The sequence below is a fragment of the Emydura macquarii genome, unplaced genomic scaffold (assembly GCF_026122565.2).
Source record: "Emydura macquarii macquarii isolate MOO-44397 ecotype Brisbane River unplaced genomic scaffold, CSIRO-AGI_Emac_v2 contig_374, whole genome shotgun sequence".
In the NCBI taxonomy this organism is placed as follows: Eukaryota; Metazoa; Chordata; order Testudines; family Chelidae; genus Emydura; species Emydura macquarii.
This window is the reverse complement of record NW_027130511.1, coordinates 9761864-9781277: the sequence shown is the minus strand read 5'-3', so window position 1 is coordinate 9781277 and position 19414 is coordinate 9761864. Positions and strand designations below refer to the sequence as shown.

General features: G+C 38.5%; 1 protein-coding gene across 2 annotated transcripts in view; it reads left to right on the top strand.

The window, feature by feature from the left end:
- MIPOL1 (mirror-image polydactyly 1) overlaps positions 1-19414 on the top strand; it is a 272270-nt gene that overhangs the window by 9456 nt on the left and 243400 nt on the right. Inside the window, exon 1 of one of the 2 annotated variants that reach the window (XM_067533883.1) lies at positions 17924-18017. The exons of the other annotated variant lie outside the window; for it this stretch is intronic. The gene's annotated coding sequence lies outside the window, so the exon portion shown is untranslated. Of the gene's footprint in view, positions 1-17923; positions 18018-19414 lie in introns of those variants that run through there. 2 annotated transcript variants of the gene reach the window in all.

Genomic DNA, 19414 nt, shown 5'->3' with positions numbered 1-19414 from the left:
TCTATAGGAGGTAAATTGCTTTACACTCCATTTTCTGTCTTCAAGTAGCCTGGCAAAAAGTCATCTAAACCCTACCATCAAAGCCAGACAGTTCTGGTGGGCAGGGAGGGGAGGAAGGCTTGGTCATTCAACACCTCATCCAGCAGCAGCAAAACCAGGGAAAATAATATCTTCCAAGTTCCACATGCTATTAAAAGCCCTAAGAGGCTGAGGCAATTCATATAATATATGGGAAGCGTAGGAAGTCTGGGCATAGGGCTGTGATATATTCACTCCTCTTTTCTCCCACATGACTGAGGGGTAGCGCAGTTCTTCCCTGCTTGATGATGAGAGCTATGGGAATGGTTTGAAAGCTTTGGATTTCCAAAAACACAGACTTACTTTGTGAAAAACAGTTTGAGATTTTTACAAGGTTCACTTGTTCCTATTTGGGGCTTGTGGGATGTTTTTAGAAATTTGGTTTGTTTTTGTACTTTGAAATAAAAAAGAAAATTAAACACTGCAAAAATGCAATACTATGGTGAAGGAACAATATTAATGCCACAAATGAAAGATAATTTAGAGTAATTTATGGATTTAAATGAGGATGTGCCATTTTAAAAGAAGAGTCTTACGGCCTGATCCAAAGTCCATTGAAGTCAGTGGGAAGACTCCCATTGACTTCACTGGGTTTTGAAATAGGCCCTTTGTGAATTATGTAATATAAACCCAGGATTTCAACTTTAAGTAGTTTTCTTGTTTTGTGGGAATAATTCAGCCACTCAGCGTTATCTAGACCTTTGTTGGTAACTAAAGAAAGTCTGTGTCTTAAGTGTGCTATTTTTGTGTGTGCACACTTGTTCACACCCCTGGGCATATTAGGATGTAAATGTATACATTACAGATAACACACACAATTGTGTAACTTGTCATTGGATAATGTTAAAAAGGATGGTACACTATGAAATGTAGTTTAAAGCCTGGTGAAATAATCCTATCAGGTATATCTACAAAAAATTATTTTCTCAGGTTAAATTGCTTGTGTTCTCTCAAATATTATTTTTGGACATGTAATAAAGTTAATATCCTATCGGATACATTGCTTTATAGATCAAAGTAAAACATTCAAATATTTAGCTATTCGATTTTAATCTGTTTTCAAACATGTTAATTCACAATTGTTTTTGTTTGTTGTTAGGTCAAGATTTCATTATCTTATTGACATTCTAAATTAAGATATGTTTAAAAAAATAAAAATGCAGTTAAATATTTAAGTTCACATGATTTATATCTTTAAAGAAAAGCAAACGTACAAAATTTTATAAATCTGCATTCTTGGCTCGGTCTCTAAAGCTGTTTGTTTTTATTAGACCACAGGAACTTTAAACTTAAGCTTTTATATTTGCACCTGACTACATATCATGAAAAAGGATATAGTTCCACACCTATATCCTTGTGAGGTAGAATCCATCCATTTCATGGTGTTTCTTAAAGGAACAGTACATAAAATAACAACCTGGCAATTATTGCTAGTCACATTTTAAATATACATTTTTGAACAAACTACAGTAATTTTAAAATGCCAACATTGGTGTTGGGATATTTGTTTCTTTGTTATCTTAATCCCCACCCCATCCCAAAAAAAACCCTGCAAGTTTTTTAACCTGTGATTTGATATTGTTCATCTATCATCCCAATTCTCTGACTTGCTGTCTACTACTACTATGTTGAGCATAAGCAAGCAGGATAAAACAAGTATAGCACACTTTTTACCTGCATATGAGGAAAAAATATTAAATTGAGGTCATATTTACTGTTTTAAAAGGTAAATACATGTTAAAGAAGCATTTACATTTCTGTAATTTTGAAGAAATGAAGTCCATATGGGTCTAACAATGCTACTGTTCAAATAGTTATCTGCTGTATATGTCTTTCTGGGATATATTAAACTTTACATTTGGCTGAGGAATGAATGCTTTATGCTGATTCTTGTATCTTGATTTGGGTACACTTTAGACCAGAGGTTCTCAAACGTATTTCATTGTGGACACCCCCACACCCCTTTGTGTCTGTAGTAGTTTACCCCTTCCCCCCGCCATACCAATACAGGTACAGATTAAAAAAAATCAACATGCAACTCTCACTAAATATTACAAACAGTAAGGTATTGATTCAAACAGAGTTAATGATCCATTGTAATAAGAGCCAAAGGAAAACTCCAAGTGTGGTCAATGCTTACAACTAAATGTGCACACGGCATTGTGGCAAACGGATTAATGTACAAATGGCAATGACTTTGTATGGTGCTATGCATGCTTAACAGAAATCCGTCAAATGCACAGCACCAACTGAGGGCCTGATATATCTGGAGGAATCAGCTTTGCTACTTACTTATTGCTGTAGGTAAAATGTGCGCAATATGTTTTTTCCCCCTAAAGCATCTGACGCTCCCCCAAATACATTCTGTGTGCCCCTTCGCCCCCCAAGGAAGGTCCATTCACCCAGCTTGAGAACTTCTGCTTTAGACTAATGGTGGAAGTTTAGGAGCTTCTTGAAATACATTTTGAGATTACATTTATTGGAAACAATAAAGGAGAAATACACTGATCAAGATTGTCACTTAGCTTTTTTTTCCCCCCTCAGTAGTTTTTCTGATGGCTGTATCCTGTGACATACTGAACTGTTAAAACATCTTTCAGCAAAAACAGCTTTTTTGAGGGTTTCTTTAGTATCTTTAAACACTAGATGGAGCTATGTGCCAACAGTGGATCTCTAAAAGAAGAGATGACAATACTTGGCCTCCACCTGCCCAAAAAACCCCATATATATAATTGAGAGTGCTTTCACACCTATGGTTCTGTATTACATGTTCAAAAAATGCATGAAGTGTTCAAACTTTAATTTTGAAATATATTGTACAAGCTGGAGCACTGCTCCTGCCCTGAGACACTAGGGCTCTTTGTAGTATCTGTTGCAGGATCAGGACCTCGTTGAGGGAAAAGCACTGATCTTTTAGAGCAGTGGTTCCCAACCTTTTTGGTTCGAGGGCCTTATATAATTTATACAACCCTGAAGGGCCACCAGTCTCCACCAGCAGCTCCCCCCACCAGTGCAGCCAGACGGAAGGAGTTCAGCAAGGAAGCTGCTTCCTCGTTGATCTCCCATCTCCCTGGCTGCAGCAGGGAAACTGCACATGTCCTGTAGCCCTGTGCGCTCCACCGGGGTCCCTAGGCAGTGGCTCCCTTCTGAAGCCAGGGGACAGAAGATCAGTGCTTCCTTCCCTCTGGCTCTGGCAGGGACCCCAGCACCGAAGGACCCAGACAAAGCGCTTTGCTCCCTACTGGAGCTGGGGGAGGGGAGTACTGATCCTCTCCTTTTGGCTCCAGCAGGGACCCCAGCGCCTAGGAATCTAGGTGGAGTGCTTTGCCATGCTCCCTGCTACAGACAGGAGGAGGGGAGTGTTGATCTCCCATCTCATTGGCTGCAGCAAGGAGCCTGCACCGGTCTTGTAGCCCTGCAGAAACGTGCTCTGCCTGAGTCCTTAACAGTGGCTCCCTTCTGCAGCTAGTGGAAGGGGAGCCGTGGGCCACTTTTGGCCTCTGGGCCACAGGTTGGGAACCACTGTTTTAGAGTACTTCTGAAATGATAGCTCACCTATTAGAAATTTGTTACTTAATTTTGTTTAACTGTTTGTTGGTTGAAGCTTTGGGGTGCCTTAGATGCTTTTGGTAAGTGGTGATTCATATCAGTCACTGACTGAAGGAGCACATCCTCTGGAAAACTTGATTAAGATCAGTGAAAACCAATATCCTAGTAGGAAGCCTTTGTGAAACTTTTGCAGCAGAAGAAACTTCTTTTACAATGCAAACTCAGAACAAAGTTTTCTCTCTAATGCTAATTATGAGCACCAACTATTTTTTAGATTACACTTAGCCTTTGAGTATTTAACTGAAAATGCAGAATACAACTGCAGAAAATAGGTCAGGAAAAAACTGCACACTTCGTTGTGATTGATGCATATTCATACCTGCATCTTAAAGCTATAGTACACAACTTAAAAAATCAGTAGCGTGAATGGGCTTGAATCAATTTGGTTTGTTACTAAATGAAGCTAAATCTATATTGGCCATTCTTCAACTGATTTAAGAGGGAGTTGCATTAATTTAACAATCAATTTAGAAACCATTTTAGTTAAAATGGCACCATTTCTGTGTGTGGACACTGGCTATGAGAGTGAAACAGTATTTAAAGATGTTGTTGTTACTGTGATGCTACAGTTCTGTTATATTTTTACTTGGGTGGGGGGGAACTAGGTTTTACTGACATTACTGTCTGAAAGATTGTAAATATATGGTATTGACTGAAAAAAATCTGTCATCCAAAAAATCAGTGTTTAAAGCTATTAAATTTGAACTGTTTTGGTGTTGTCTGAAAAGAAATTAAGTACAGTGCATCTCTTATTTGATGCTCTTGGTCTTTCATATTTGTCTCAGAAAATCTAGAAATGGAGTAACTGAGTCCCAACTGTCCTTGATCTGACTAACACAATTGTACAATAGCACTTTTGTGCAATATCTGATATCCCAAAAGTAAGGAATTAATTTATTCCCAAATGTTACAGATTTGGGTGACTAATGTGCAAATTGCAAACTGAAGTAGAGTCAAAGTGAGTCTCTGCATAATGATATTTGTGCAAGTAAAACAAATGTGTTCAAACTTCAAGGCATGGTGTTTCCCAAGAGGCATGAAAGGTAATGATTTGACAAATACCAATAAGAAATTTAACAGAACAAGTTGGAGTTCTGATGAAACTATCTTTGCTTTTTGTTCTTTGATGGTTGAAGCACACTTGCTTCTACTCATGTTTACTCGCATAGTTCTGCAGACTAATTTTATGGGATTTGCACAGCAGAGTTAGCCAGTCATATTTAGGGATTATAGATGTATATTAAAAAAAACATAAACATCGTTGGGCATGAGGGGCAAGTGAAAAATGACAACGTTTAACATTTCTAGGAGTGACAGTACAGAGAAGTTTTGTTAGAAACCATTCTGAAAAGCTTTTCAGAATTTAGAAAAATCGTTTTAGAATTTTAGTCGCATAAGCTTCTCTCTATGCAAAGAAGTATATCTTGGAATGAAAACAAAGTATAAGGGTTTTCTTCCATAATTTCTGGCTTACCTTTGTCATAATGTCAGTACCTCTGATTAAATGTTTTTTTATATTTTGTGAAAATAACAAAAGACCCATATGCAGTAGTTTGTCACGTAAGTGCGATGCAAGCAGAGTTTGAAGGTTTATCCAGGGCCTTAATTATATTTTTCTATTTCCACTGAAGTCATTGGGAGCAAAGTTAGGATGGAAGATTCCTCCGTACGTGCTTATGTTCTTGGGTAGCAGTTCTCAAACTTTTTATAGCATGGACTTACATCTTAATAGAGAGAGTGTCTTGTGGACACCTCCCCACCTATTTGCATAACCTTGTGATAAACTGTAGCAGTTGCTTACATGGAAAAAAATAGGAAAGTATTTAATCTTTTTTTGAATATGATTTGACTGGTGCCACCAGTAGGTATTATGTGTAGCAAAATTTGGCAATGGGAGGAGAGAAACAATGTATAGGACCTTTCCTAACAGATATTTCATCAGTGTCTGTTACTGATTATTGTTTCTTTTAAAAAAAAAAACAAAAAAAACCCCAAACCTCAGATTTTAAAAAGAAAAATTAAAGTAACTGGAGTTGTTATAAAGAAACTGGCCTCCAGCCATAGAGTCTTGAGTAGTTGCCATGATGGATCAGTGGATGGTATTGATCACTGGCCCATTACTGAACCAAAGCAATAGTATGGTGGCTGGAGGCCATGTGATAGGAGGACGTGCCATCCTTCCAACAAGGTATAAAACAGATGTCTTAGTACTTAACAAGGTTCTTTTCTACCTTCACTTTCAATTGGATTAAATGATCTTCACTTCCTGTTTTTAACTGTGGTGTGCTGATGCTGTTGAAAAGTTGCTCTGTTTCACCACAGAGGTGATTGCATCTTAGTGGTAGACTCTTATGTGTTTTTTTTTATATTTGAGCATTAGGGATTCTTTGAGACTAAAGGCATTACTGAAATGTAAGATGATTAATTATTAAACTGTTCTAATTATTTTGCCACTTCTCCTGATTTGTTTTTATTGTGACTTATGTTTCATTATTTTCATGCGGGTGCAAATATTGTTGCAATATTGTTGCAAGTGTGCAGCTCTTCCCCTCAGACATCTGGGCATAAATGTATATTGCCACATATCTTAGGGCAAGAGTGAACTTTAAAAATCCCTAATGTAACGTTAATATTAACAGATTCACTTACCTGATTTAGAACCAAACAGGATTCACAATGACTGGTTTTCTACTCAGATCATAACACATACTGCTCTTTTTCCACAATAATATGGTATGAAATTTAAGTCAGATGTTAATCTACTAACGGTATGCAGAAGGCTGCCTAATAACTTGAGGAAAGAAAAATATGAACATTATGACATCTTCAAGGCTATAATATATTATTTGATTTTTATTGTCCTGAAAGTTGAGTGAATTTAATGTTCTTGAAATTGGATTCACTAACTCTGGTTACTTGGTGTAAGCAAATTGTATAGGTGTTGTGCAAGTTTTCCCTCTTAACTCTGCTAATGCACTTGAGTTCTGACCTCCATTGTCAGTATTACTGCAGAGAGAATCCATTGTGCCAAGTTACTATCTGTGGAAATTCTGTGATGTAGAGATCCTAGATGAGGGCCACACAACTCATTTTTCATTTGTCTTTAGCATAGACCTTGAGTGAAAAGACCACGTAAAAGATCATCACCACCTAATTCCTCATGCAATGTATGTACATACAATCTAATGGGGGAAAGGGTGTTCTTACTTCAGGAATTGCCAGCATTTGTAGGCCAAGTATTTTCCGTGCCCAAACTATCTGTGGCTGTGCTACCATTTTTGTAAAGTCCTGGTATAAGTCAAGTCCTGGTATAAGTCAAGTCCTGGTATAAGTCCTGGTATAAGGCTCTGCCCAAAGGCAACTCTAATTATTGATTTTAGATTTATATATGCATCCTAAAAATGAGCATAGTAAATTTGCTCTAATCACTGCCGACAAAGGTTAAACTTCACTCCAGATTTAGTCTAGCCAGGTCAGAGAAAAGCAGGTTGATTTCTTGTCTCTTTTATGTTGTTGCACAGTTCCACTGCAGGACTTTCATGAATGGATCTTTCTTAATTTGAAAAGAAAATAGTGATACACGTGTTCAGCAATCTTTTGTGCATATTCTAACATAAGAATACATAATATCAGAAGCATTCTCATGTCACGTAACACTGTATTTCATTGTTTCTAATGCTGTCTATTATTGCAACAATCTGATATTTCAAAATATGGAACCATCTATATGAAGAATGTGTGAACAAAATAAATTATTAAACTGGCTTGTATCTTGTCAGTTTTAGAATTAATTAGGAAATGAGTATACATTTTTGTTTTTGTGGATTGGATGTGAATTAATCACTAAGATACAGTTCTGGTTTGAATTATTAATTATTCAAATTAGCTCAATTCCTGTTTCATGATTTTATTTAAATGGCAACAGTTTGAGCAGGACTTTCGTTTTAATAGTCTGCAGTTGGATTTCATTGGAAAAAGCTTTAGTATGTTCAGGGTAATGGAAAAAATTGCTTTCAGTACATCCTAGCAAAGATCCTGTTTAAAACAGATGACAGCCCGTCACGTTCAGTAACACATCAGTCATCAGATTTATTCTAATTCTTTAAGCTGAACATTTCATTCAAGCCTGTAGCTTGTCTTGTCAAGCAACCAAGAGCTTTCATTGCTTTACCATCAAGCATAGAGTTGTACCAGCAGTTCACAAATGCTAACCTGCAAAAATATTATTAATTTTTTTAGCCTTTTCTTTAATTAACTACAGTGTTCTTTCATATTATTTCCCCCCTCACCCCTTTGCTGGGTTTGGCACTAAGGAATTCAGTGGACTTCTTCCTAAACATGCCTCATTCTGACCCAGAGCCACTTCAGATTCAGGGCCACTTATTCTTGGGAGTGCTATTTTTGCTCATTTACAGTCTAGACCACCATGAATATGACATTCTTCCTCCAGCCAGGGAGCAGCCTCCTTTGGTAATTGCCTTAGTATTAATCGTGCACGGGAGTTATTTACACAGTCAATCTCCTTCCTTACCCCCCTTCCTTTCACCATTTTAGTGCCCTACAGAATGCTACTGAGCACTACTTGTCCTGTATCATGATGACACATAACATTGCAGCCAAGCCGCAGAGCCAGATCTATTCTTCATTTTTATTTACTCAAGATTTTTTTGGTTTGTGTCCATATTGTTTGAGGGCTTTCTATGACATCAGCATTGCATTTTTGTGTGCATGAAGGGTGTGACTGAATGGGGTTAAAGATCAAGCTCCTTGCCTTCACTTTTAAGGCTCTACTCAACTCTGCCTTAGCCCTACCTTCCCTCTTTCAAGCTTTTCTCCTAACTGCTCCTTTTTTGTTGTCTCCTCCTGTGAACTTTGCACTTTCTTTCATGCTAACGCTTATGTCTCAAACTGCCTTTTATGACATACTCACTAAGGACTGGATCCTTCAGGGTGCAGAGAACTCGTGTGAGGGTTCTGAACACACTCAGCTCCCACTGAAGTTAGTGGAAGTGGAAATGTGCTTGGCATCTTGGACCTCCCTTTCCTCTTCCATAGCGTTCTTCAAAACATATTTCACTGGTGAAGCCTTCCAGTGGTGGATTTTCCTCACTGATCATGCCAATGTCAGCCATGCAACTGAACCGTCAACCACTGTTAATGCCTGAGTTAGACTGTAAGCTTCTTGGACAAGGACCATGCCTCCTCTGATGGGTGCTGTGTACATGTAGAGTCCTATATATAAATAATTTTGTAATTATAACATGTATACAAGATCATATAATACAACTTTGAAAAGGGTGTTACACTCTGTGCCTAAGTACAACACCCCAGAAACTCCCTATTTATCAGTGCCATCTAATTATATATTCTCTACAAAATATGCCTTGTATGGTATTGTTTTAAAAGCATTGATCCACTAAACATTAATATCCTGTTGGATTGTATGTGCTATCATAGTATGTGAAGTTATAAAATGTAATAAATGGCACTAAAACATGTTGTGAGGTGAGAAACCACCTAAACCAGTGTTTCAGGTACAACAGTGAAGTGGCCAGATATGCTAATGGCCCAGCAAGGAAAGATTCCACTATCTGGGTTGCTTACAGTGAAGGCTTCACTATAGGATGCACGTTCGCCATGGGGTTGCTTGACTAATGGGAAGCAGCCGCCACATCGTATGCTTGGACTGTTCTAGCAAGCTGAAGCAGACTATAAAAGGGGGAGTGTGACATCATCATGGGGCTCCGCTCTTTCAACTGAACACCTTATGGATCTTCTGGAAGATGACAGGACTTTGAAAGGTTGGAGGGGAGTTCCCAGCAGGGAAGATTGCCCAGCCTGCATTTAAGGAACTGCTTGTATCAGCTAACAAGGGTGAGAGATTGCTAATTCAAGAGCTCGTTAGTGTTTAGAATTTAGACTGCGACCTTATGTTTATTTCATTTGGTAACTTTTTAAAATCTATTTACATTTGCCACTTATAATCACTTAAAATCTATTTTTCTGTAGTTAATAAACTTGTTTAATGTTTTATCTGAATCAGTGTTTCAAGTGTTTTAGACAAACTGCTCAGTAACAAAAGCTGGTGCATGTCTTTTCCACATTGAGGGCAGGGCAGACTGGATAATAATCTCCGCTGCTCAGGCTTTTTGACCAGGCTAGACAGTGTGGCCCTGGGCTGAGGAGCCAGCTGGAGTTTCTCTGCTATTGGTTTATGAGTGGCTGGAAAGTGTTCATTGAACTAAGATGAGTGTGGTCCTGGCCTTTGGAGGGCTGTGTAAGTGCAAAATCTGCCAGGGTTTGTGGCCTTTCACAGCATCACGGTGTGAAAGGGAGTCCAAGTTGCTCAGACAGAGGGCTCAGTGGAATCCCAGCCACCAGGCAGTATCCTGGGGTTCTGCTTGCTGTCACAAAGGGGCATTACAGTTTTGCAAAAACTGGAAAAACAATTAACAAGGTTGTCAATTTTTGCCCAAAAAAAAAATTGGAAAAGGGACATTTTTTACATCATTAATGATTCTTTTTACTAGATTCAGATGAAAATATTCTATTTAGAAATATGTAAAGAAAGTTTGGAAGGAATATAAATCCTCATGCTTCAAAAGGTATAAAATGCACCAATTACAGGGGGTCGGTGAAACTTACAATCAACAACAGCTAACAGCTGAGAACCAGCAGCTAACAAGTAACAATATCTGATTGACAAGCAACAAGTAACAAGTAGCAACTCACAAGTATCAAACAACAGTGTTCAATTAACAAGTAACAAACTACAAAGAGATTATACTTACAAAGATTAAGCATAAGTCAAATCTGCACTATCAGTTCATAGGGAAGATGCATCAGCCCGAGAGGGACAGTGTTTAGCCAACCAGGTGTTCATGCATCTTATTCCATTGGGCTCTATCTTGGGATTTGGGAATGTAGTCAACCCTCCCCATGCTGCTTCTAGGGTGGCATGGATATAGCATCTGTTCCCACACAGGACATAAGTCAGTCACTAATTGAGAGGAAGGAAACTTCTTTTGGCATCTTATTCCATTGTCCTCTATACTGGCTGTTGTCAGAGGCAGGATACTAAACCGATGAAGCAGTATGGCCTAGTGGATAGAACACTGGACTAGGTCTCAGCAGGCCTAGTGTCTATTCCTGGCTCTGTAATTGGCTTGCTGGGTAGCATTGGGCAAGTTATTGCCCCAGTTTGTGCCTCAGTTTCCCCAGATGTAAAATGGGGTTGCATGGTATTTACTTCCGTTTGTTAAGCATTTTGAGATCTACTGATAAGAGCTAGGTGGTGGTATTAAACAGAGCACTGGCTAATCTTATGTTTCTAATTAAGGAAACTTCTAAAAGCAAGGAAACCAATCAAAGCCAATTTCTCCACCTTCAGTGCAGTTTGGTGTAGGCAGATGTTAAAGTACACACAGTCTTTGGGTCATTGACATGCAGCACTACAAATTCTTCCTTAGTCTGATTTATTCCATTACAAGTCCTTTTATTTCTTGGTACTATATATTTTGGTTTGCTAGGTTGGAAATGTATTCTTTTAACAGGCTTATTCCTTGAACAAGTGTTCAGGAAGAGTACATCATATATGGCTAAAAATCAACTGTGGGGTTGAAGCCCTAGATAAAGTAAAGCCTATGTATATAAAAAATGATTGTTAAAATGTCAAGATAATGAAAAGTCAGAAAATAAATTATAGCTGTTATTAATTTTGAATTGTATTCAAATATAGAAATGTATAGCATAGACAAAAGCTGATTACAGAGAGATAAAATTCAATTTTACTCTAGGATAATTGTTTTATGTATTTTAAATTTATTTATAAGATTAGATAAAGGCTTGGAATTCTCAATATAAATCACAGTATGGTCCTGATGAATGCCAAGGTCAGTAGATAGAAGCCCCTTCACTTACAAACTACATTTCTTTTGTTGGAAATATAAAGTGAATAAAAATGAGATTGAAATGCATTGCCCTTCTTATTACATACATTCCACTTTTCATTAGAATGTTGTTGCAGAGTCAGGTATTTTGGGTGTTATAAGAGAGTAGAGATATATTAATGCCTCTGTCATCTCACATATCATTAGTAGCCAAAAAGGTGCCTTTATTAAAAGAGATTAATAAAAAATTACTGCAGCACTAAGGCTATGGGGAAATATTTGGCCAGGACCATCCTAGAGAAAATCAGATAGACTACTTGTACAAAGTCAGTCAGGATGAGAGACTGCTGTTGACTGGACCAAAATCTAGTATGGGAAGGTGCAGCCTCTGATTTAAGAAAGGTTGCTGCTATAAATATATCACAGCCTTTCTTACAGGGAGGGTAGCATTGTTAATTACAAGTCTGATGTTTTGGGAGAATTTCATTTCTTCCCCCCCATACACCAGATTTCAAGTTACAATAAGACATCTGCTCTTTGGGAATAGTTCAAGTGATACACATTCTGCTGAAAAATAAAACTATAAGCAGTTGCCAAAAGAAAGCAACATCAGGTAGGCTTCCTAAAAACTAAATATGATCATCTTTAATTTATATATTTGCCTTCAACAATAGTTATACACTAATTAATAAATTTTAAAATGTTCCTATATACTAAGTTACTGTACCCCTTTAATAAATCCCTTTCATATATAGCATCACCACATCCTCGGCTTTCTTTACAAATTGCTGACTTAATATAATCTGGAGGGAGATGGCTAAACAGATGGCTCGTGAAGTAGTCTATCAGCATAGCACAGTGAACATTATTTTACAAGGAGTATGATTCCAGGTAACTTACTTTGCAGGTAAGCACAGGTTCTTGGGAGATGATCCTTTGTCTTTATTTTGTCAAAAAGTTGAGAGAGACATGTTGATTCATATGCTACATGCAATCCTTGAAGTAATATATTTACATGTTTTACTGTGTCATTTTGGTAAATTACTTTTAACTAAAAAAATGAAGGAAAAAACTCTTTATACTTCATAACGTTGTAATTTTCTTGATAAATATAGAGAACCTATTGAGAATAGCAAAGCCATCTTTTAGGTAGAAGCAACGAAGTGAAGGGAACTCATAAAAACCTTTATTAGTAAATTACCTTTAAACCTGGTAAAAGAGAATCAGTTGTTTGTTTTTTAAGTTTCTTGCTCATTTACTGATAGAGAGCCTTGAACACATAAACCAGTGCAAACTGACGGCTAAGATTGAAAAGAATTTGCAGTTCTGCTCCATCTCTGCTCCACTTCTGCAGCAGGACGCTGAGGGGACTAACGATCCCCTCTGCATCAACAATTTTTGTCAAAGAAAGCAGTTAGATTTCAAAGAGTCACCTCTCTCACTCTTCCGCATGGTGCTTGGGTTGGCCTTGTGCACAATGGTGTGACAGTCATGGACTGAAATAGCTTACATTTGTGTGGGAGGCAGCAACATTTTTTTTTGCAATCAATCCAAAATGCTAAGGCTGTCTCTGCCTGTGAAAATATTCAGCCCTTCTCTGTATACAGCTACTTCTGTGACTGCAATAGTTGCTGCAAATGTAACTTGTTTCTGAGGATAGTTTATTGTGTTATATAATTATTTATTTCAATTTTAATACAAAAAATCCACAATCCTTTACTCCCTGGCAGTTTTTGAAAATCGCGATCCACACAGTGGCATAACATAAACCTACACAGAACAATATCAGATGCATTAGTGGCAAAGTACACTTCATCTCACTCCAAAGCTGCTCTGTGCTCATATGCCCAGCCCTCCCCAAAAGTCTTAGCAAATGGACAGTGTTTGCTGCAAGCACTGATGAGATAGACCTTTGAACTATTTCAGACTGAGGAAGGAACATTCCAGAGTTGTCACTGACCGTGCTAGCAATTGCCTTTCTTCTAGAACAAGCTTGGGTGCTTGTGCACCTAAGTTGATTCTGACAATGGCAGTATGCCCTGGAGAGAGATGCTGTTCTTAGGTAACCAGATCCCAAGCAGGCTGTCAAATTTTACACCAGCTTGTGAAAAGGTTACAATGAGAACTCATAGATCTTTTTTTTTTTTTTTCATTTTGAACTTTCAGCAAAATTTGGAGGGATGGGGGAGAAAAATGGGGCAAGAGCTTGAAAAAAAATTTCCTCAGTTTCCCAACCAGCTCCAACACGATCTCCTAAACATCTGCAAAACTACTCTGTTCCACTTTGTAATATGGTCATCTAAAAGCTACTGGAGATCTAAATCTCCCTTCTCTTTAACCCCCACTCCCTTTTAAATTGTGAACTCATGCAACTAATGGTGGAAGAGCAACCTCAATGAAAGGGGCAGACATTATCTTGGCCATATCCTCCTGCTGTTTTCCTCAGCTTACCATCTTTGCCTCAGTTTTGTCCGGGTAGAGCTTTAGCCAGTTCACCCTCCTCCATGCCCCAATCTCAGTCATATCTAGCCTAGGGTGCTTGGTTGTGTTGTTTGGTTCAGGCTTTGGTAAGCTCTCTGGTTCAGCACTTCTCGATTGCTGGGCTTATGTCAAGGCACAGCCTTCTGTGATGACGACTGGCTTCAGGGTCTTTTGTTTCCTGGGCTCATGTCAAGGTATGGGCTTCTGTGATGTGCACTAGTGTGCACATCTAGCTTGCTTGGCTGATGTCCAGGAATGAAGGCTGTGGCTTGGGAACTCTAGCATGCAGATCTGATGTTAACACACAGACCTCTGTGAAGTTTACTAGCACAGCAGCTACAGCTTGTTGCACTGAGATAAAGATATAGGCCTTGGTGGGGTCCACTGGCTCAGCTCTTCTAGGTAGCTGGTCTGATGCCAAGGCAGAGGGGTCTTGCTGACTTGAGACCTATAGCTTGTTGGTCTGACATCAGGGGACAAGATGCTGTGAGGTCTCAGGTTGAGGATCTCTAATTTGCTGGATAAATTTCAATGTCCCAGGTTTCTTTCAGGTGTCTGAGTCAGCATCAGCTCAACCGCTATAGATTGCTGGCCTGATGTCAATACATGCAGCTCTGTGAGGTCACTAGCTCAGCAATTTTAGTGTGCTGGGCTGATGTTACATTTCAGGCCTCTGTGATGTCTGTGGTTCAAGAAACCTAGCTTGCTTAAATGATGCAAATGCACGGGCTTTGGCAGTGTTGCTGAGCCAGCAACCTCATCATTTTGCTGGATTGTTGTGCAAATGGAGTTCTATGTGTGCTTACTGACTCAGCACCACACCATCATGGTATAGTGGAATTTCCTTCATCATCAGGATCTCAAAAGAGGGTTTATTTGATGGAATACAGTTGCTATAAGCCATAAGTCCACATTGGGACAGACTTTACCCACGGCACCAGCCTCTCGATGCCACTCTGGCAGCATAAAGGGGATGGAATAGTCCCCTTGGAGATTTCTCCCAGTGCAGGGGTTGCCATGGGGGTTGATTTGGATAGAAGAGGGAGTGGAGAGCACTCTGGTTATTCCGGGCTACAGAGCTGCCTACAGGCAGCCATACAGGGGTGTTTTAAGTTAGTTTGCTGTCCTAGAACTAGAGTGGTACTAAAGTGATTTGAAGCCAATTTTACTTTCCCACCCCCTTCTTGCTGGGACTCCAACTTCTGTGTGTGGAGACATTTGTGGAGAGTAACCGTTTTTCCCACACTGCCCTGAAGGTGACTGCTGTGTGGGTGTACTAGGTAACACTAATTAAAATAGTTTCGCCTTGAGATGTAATTTTGTTCCACCTCTTTGCTATCATGTGCTAGGCTAATATTTGTCTCTAGACTGTTTTTCAGGATTTGAAATGAACGTACAGTATCTTAAGTTTGCTAAATATTAGGAAAAAGTTGTAATTCCGTTCATATTTTGAAAATATCTATTTCACATTTAAAAAAAAAAACCCTCTTGTGTGTGAAATATTCTTGGTAAACATTCACAGCTTTTTCATATGTAACTTTAGATATGGGTTTCACAAATAGACCACAAAATTGTAACTGAATATTTACTAGGAAATTTTACCTGATGCTAAGGGAGCCATTGCTTTTTGTACTTGCTTTTTGTTTGGAATTAGACAGTTGGAAATCATATATCTTAACTGCTTAAAGAAATGGAAGGATTTATCTGTACTTTCACCGTTTTATATGAAAGTTTTAAAAATTACATTAATTTCTCACGGGATATCCAGCAACAATATTGCCATCCCACCCAGTCAGAGAGATGAATAAAAGTAAAGAACTTGTCTATGGAACTGCAGTTTTAAAATTCAACTTATACTGTAGAACAGAGGCTCTCAACCTTTCCATACTACTGTACCCTTTTCAGGAGTCTAATTTGTCTTGTGTACCCCCAAATTTCACTTCACTTAAAAACTACTTGCTTACAAAATCAGACACAAAAATACAAGTGTCACAGCATACTGTTACTGAAAAATTGCTTACTTTCTCATTTTTAACATAGAATTATAAAATAAATCAATTGTAATATAAATATTGTACTTACATTTCAGTGTTTAGTATACAAAGCAGTATAAACAAGTCATTGTCTGTGTGAAATTCTAGTTTGTACTGACTTTGCTAGTGCTTTTTATGTTGCCTGTTGTAAAACTGGGCAAATATCTAAATGAGTTGATGTGTACCCCTGGAAGAACTTAGTACCCCCAGGGGTACATGTACCCCTGATTGAGAAATACTGCTGTAGGGGAAAAGTGTCTGTTTTACAGGAATTCAAAAGTACCCATTATAATTCACCCTGCATTTAAAAAGTGGCATTTTTGTAAAGAAAGTGTAATTGTTTTGGGTTATTAATTGGGCTCCATTCAAACATACTTTCAACCTTAGCTGTGTGTTAAGTTTTTATTGTTTGTGTTTCTCTGAAAAATTTTCAAGCTCATTCATAAAGCCAGTGCAGCAGTTTTCTTCTAATTGAAGAAATAGGGGATGTAACCAACGCTTCTAGCAGTGGGCATCTGTGAGCAGGTGCCTGTCCCAATCTACTCTAAAACAAAATTCTTACACTGCATAGTATCAAAAGCTCACGCCTTTCCTCTGACTTGGCTTTATGTTTTGGTGAATTTCTTTGTTAATATAATTCAGCTCAAGACTTCTCCCCAGGCTTGGCTATTCCTAGGGTGCCTGTATCAGGATTGATCAGACCAGGAAAAGATCCTCTTTCTTATAGCCACTTCCTTACCTTTACTTCAGTAACAAGCCACTTGCCTCAGTGAACAAATTGAGCTCACTTAACCCTTTTCCAGCAGGATCATCTTCTGACAGGATGAAGCATTTCAGCCAAAAACTGCCAGCTTGTTACTGGTCCTCCATTTTCAAGCCAGCCTTTATGAGCAGGTTCACAATCTGGGAGTTCAACAAAGAATATTTCCTTTAGTAGCCAAAGAAATGGGAATCATTGGTATATTTTCTTACAAGAATAAGTCACTTATTATGTGATACTGTTCTCAAAGTCCTGAAGCAATTCAAAGAATGGAAGGCTAAGATTCATTATAACAGCTCTCTTATGGCCTTATACATATTTACAGATTTTCTCTCAGACAAACTCCAGTTCCTTTGCTTTAAAGTAAGGCTGTCAAACAATTAAAAATGATTAATCGTGATTAATCACGAGTGTGACCCTTCCGTGCCCAGGGTAGCCACCTGAAAATGCCAAGGTCAGGGCAGGCTGCAAAAGGAGAGCAGATTCTCCCAACACTGGTGGGTGACACTGAAGTCCGACTTCCCAACCAGCCACAAACTGTGCTTCTGATTCCCCAAACCGGTTATCAAGAAGCCAATACACAAATACACACAACCCCCTTTACCGTATTTCAGTCTCCACCCCCAATCAGCCAGTAGGTCCAGTGAAGAGACCAGTTATTTAAACTCTATGCTCTTTACCAAAAAGGTTCCTCCTGACCCCAAAGGGTCAGCCACAGTACCAGATCAATTTAAGTTTAGATCTTACCCAAAATACCATGTTGCCAGCCAATCCTTTAGTAACTAAAACTAAAGGTTTATTATGCAAAGAAAGAAACAAACTATAAGCGAAATGTTAAAGGATTAAAGCAATCAGATACATACAAATGATTTGAAAGTCCATATATATCAGATTTCTAGAAGAATTGTGGAGTTTGCAGGCTTGTATAGTCCCTCTGGTATACATCCAGTACCTGGATGGGTCTCAGTCATTTGTTTCACATCTTCAGTTGCAGATGACTTGATCGAGAGGTAGATAGGTGGCTGAAGGCTGAATCCGACTGAAGACCAAATGGATTCCGGGCCTCTGCCTTTTATGTCCTCTGGCCCTTGCCATGCTGCTTGTGGAATTTCACAGGAACCAAAATGGAGTCCAGAGTCACATGAGCAAGTCCTGGTGACTCATCAGGTATATCCCTGGCTTCCCCTCCCCCACCCCCACCCCCCTAGGCCCCTTGCATCTGTGAATTTCTTAATGGGCCATCAAGCAGGTTTTTGTTCTGCAGCCATCCTGTCTGGGGTATGACCCAGAGAGCATAATTTGAAATACTGATATATCAAACATATCCATAACTTCCATTACACATATAACACATGAACATAAACATCATCATCTTACTTAGCACATTATAGCCTTTCTAACAGTACCTGACATGGCATATCTCACATGAATTATTATGATTTTGACATACCGATGTCAAACAATATAATAAATACCTCCCCCCCCCCATTCCAGCCAGCGTGACAATGTGATTAAAAAGTCACAATTAATTGCAGTTTTAATTGCACTGTTAAATAATATTAGGATACCATTTATTTAAATATTTTAGATGTTTTGTACATTTTCAAATATAATGACTTCAATTACAACACAGAATACAAAGTGTACAGTGCTCACTTTATATTTTTTATTAATATTTGCACTGTAAAATCGCTTAAGTTAACTGCGATTAATTGTCAGCACTCTTTAAAGTTTAGTTTTTGATAATCAAATAAGATTTGTGCTAACTGCTTGACAGTTTGGTTCATGAAAGTGTAAGTTTTTAAAGAAATGTTGACTCCCTTGATAAGTGATTTAAGAATTTATCTCCCTGCCTCCCTTCCTCCAGTTTTATTGTGAATTTAGGGTGTGAGAGTTGGTCTGAAAGTCTTTCATCCTGACCTTGCTAAGACTTGTCATCCGTTGTCAACCATTTGAGACCATTATTGGTGAATACTGTACATAGTCTCTTGTGTTCCTTCAGCATAGTTGGGTACGATAAAACCTAGGACCCAGCAGATATTGCCAGTGCAAAATATCAATATGGTTTTGAAGTATTTGACCTGTAGGCTTTTATTTTTCTCATATTTCTGTCTTACAATATAATATTTCTAATGCTATAGGCCTGTTTTTTAGAGATGCTGAGCAAAAGGAGTGGTGGATGCACAAAACCTCTGAAAAACAGGCTCCTAATGACTGTCTTGGTTCAACAAGATTACTCACATGAATAAATAATCCTCAGCATGAGTGAGGTTGCAGAATTGTGTACTGAGCAAGGATCTACATGGAAAATAAGTGGATGCGCAGCTCTCTCCTCCCCAAGATGGTATTCTTACTCCACGAGGAGCAATTTGAAGATGCTTTGCTACTGATTTAGTAGTCCAAATCCTCAATTCACCAATACTTAATTTCTCCCTTTCTCCAGGTTTTCACTGACAGCGCTCTAGTTAGCCTATCATTGTAGCTTGATGAAAAGGACAATCTCTATTTGTAAACTGGGCTTCTAAGATTAATCAATATATGGCTCATTCAGTTGACACTGTAGT